This window comes from Rhinolophus sinicus, linkage group LG04, assembly GCF_036562045.2.
Source record: "Rhinolophus sinicus isolate RSC01 linkage group LG04, ASM3656204v1, whole genome shotgun sequence".
Taxonomy (NCBI): Eukaryota; Metazoa; Chordata; class Mammalia; order Chiroptera; family Rhinolophidae; genus Rhinolophus; species Rhinolophus sinicus.
Window position 1 is genome coordinate 148,506,983 of NC_133754.1, and position 2,919 is coordinate 148,509,901.

Here is a 2,919-nt window from a genome sequence, read left to right on the forward strand (position 1 = left end):
GCCCACCCTTCTTCCTATAAAATCCTTCCATTTTGTGCATCTCCTTGGAGTGCCCTTCTAGCTGCTAGATGGGATACTGCCCGACTCATGAATCACGTAATAAAGCCAATTAGATCTTCAAATTTACTACTTGGTTGAATTCTGTTTTTTAACAGAGCTAAAACAATAAATCTTCTAAAAGTAAAGAAAGATGAAATTCTTTGTGATATAGGCTTAAGCAAAAATTTCTTAGATATAACACCAAAAGAATACTCCATAAAGGGAAAAGTTGACAAAATGGAGTTCATCAAAACTGAATTTTCGTTCTTCAAAGGACAACATTAAGAAAATGAACTAACAAGCCATAGGCTGGGAGAAAACATTTGTAAAACGTATACCTGATAAAGGACTTATATCTCAAATATATATAAAAAACTTTTGTAACTCAACAATAAGAAAACAAACAGCCCAGTAGAAAAATAGGCAAAGTATTTGAATAAATACTTCACCAAAGAAGATATGTGACTTGCAAATAAGCACATGAAAAGATGCTCAGTGTTATTAGTCACTAGAGAAACGCAAATTAAAATCATAATGAGATACCACTACACACCCACTAGAAAGGCTAAAGTCAAAATGGCTAACAATACCAAGTATTGGCAAAGATGTGGAAGGAGATTGTTTTTGAGGGAATTCATGTGAGAAAAAGATAAATGAATGCTATGTGACTAATGAAACCTAAGGAGATATGACTTACACTTTTTTATTTGGGCAAGTCTCCAAATAGTTCTGCTGGGCTACGCGTACTCAATTTAAAAATGAGAGAATTGTATTAGAAGAGCCATACAGTTCCTTCTTCCAAAATGTGTGAATAAATGGAAGGGAGAGGGAATATAACTGCAAGCAAGGGAGAAATATACATGGAGCTGTAAGTATGTGTGACAATGACAGACCAGCCTGACTAGGTATGGACTGCGGGCAGATGAGCTTTGGGAAGCAAATCTGGAGAGAGTAATATCAGATTGTGATTTGTCTTTTAAACCCCAGCCTTTGAAAATTGCATTTGAAAAAAGTACAGAGCAATATAAAATGTAGAAAAAGTATTTTTTACTCTTACAGTAAACTTCTGTTTGCTTTACTCATTTGGGTAAAAATTTCCCAGTGATTTAATTCTCCAGGCAACTTCATTACAAATCGTTAATAAAAAACAGCAAAAGACATTATCAAAGGAAAAGTTTTTATGTTCATTTGTATTCTGGTGTCTTAGCTTCTTCTCTGATCTTTTTATAGATTTATTTTAATAAAAATAAAAATTTCATACAACTATAAGTAAAAAAGGACTCATTACCACACATCAAAATTTGAATTTGACATGCCTGGGCTTGTTTATTATAATAATGCTTCATGAATTATTTAGAGTGTTCTTGAGACCTGAAAAATTTTACCTACGTACCTACCCATGTGCATATTCTTGTGAGACAACACAAGCATTACTTTACAGAGAAGAGTCAGAGGAAATTAACCTGAGAAATAGATTTCATCAGAAAAAAACTATTGGATGTAGGTAGTACCATACTATGTGATGTGTCTCAACCCTTGATTGAAGCATGGGACATACTGGACAGAGAGCCACAGTTAAGGAAGTTCCCGAGCCTTCTCCTTTCTTCGCATAAGGATGTGACTTTGAAGTCATCAAAGAGAAAGCAACTGAAGGGTTTGAGATCAGAGTGCAAAGAACTGGAATGTAAGGGAAGCTGCAGAAGATTCAAGAAAGGGAAGAAAGAACCGTGTAGACAGATTACTTTCATAGGCGTATCCCACAGGAAGCGATGTCATCTGTTCATATGAACCCTGGAGAACCTCTGAAGCTCTTTGTCAAAGAAGGCAGCTAGCTCTCCTTAGAGACGAATCTTGTTTCCAATTGAATAGCCTTCAGCACTTCAATCACACAAAAGAGAAAGTAAACCTCTTCCAGGGTTTACCGAAACTTGCAAACATCTAAATATCCCCTGCATATATTTTTTGCCATATCAGTCTACTCCTTGGTTTGACTTTTTAATTGATTCATATTTTCAAACTTTAATACATTTAAAATGGAAAATATATGCAACTACCACAAATGGAAATCCAGGAACATTGTTTTAAAAGAAGGCAACCATTAAAATAAATTAAATCAAAATCATGTTTATTCAGTCCTTAACTAAGTAGTGTAGCTTTTGGAAAGGTCTGGGGAGTTGAAGATATAAAACCACAAGACTGAGCCTTTCATCTTGCCTTTTGAAAGAGTTGAAAGAGTGGAATCATCTCTTACACTACGGGTTGTATTACCATGTTTCCCCCAAAATAAGACCTAATCAGAAAACAAGCCCTAGCATGATTTTTCAGGATGACATGCCCTGAACACAAGCCCTGATGTGTCTTTTGGAACAAAAATTAATATAAGACCTGTCTTATTTTTGGGGAAACATGGTGTCTAGTAAGTGTAAAGGTTACATAGTTTGCTTTCAGTATTTTGAACAAGCTCTATGCAACAATTAAAAAAAAAAAATCTTTACTGCTTTTTAAACTTTCATTTAGTGGGGATATGCTTCCCTTGCTCTTGGGTTAGAAATCAAGCAGCTCCTATGATTTTTGCCCGTCATTCTCAAGTAGTAAAAATCCAAAGACCACATTAAGTGACAAACACATTGTTACTTTTAAAATTGTCTTCTCTCTATTACTAGAGCTGGTTCTAGTCAAGGTGTGAAAGTCTTATTACATGGTTTTCTTTTTTTAAAATTTTTTTCTTTTTTTTAATGGACATTATTATTTTTTTATTGTTGTTGTAGTTTAAGGAGGGCGCAGCTCACAGTGGCCCATGTGGGGATCAAACAGGTAACCTTGGTATTATTAGCACCACGCTCTAACCAACTGAGCTAACCAGCTGCCCCGACGTGGTTT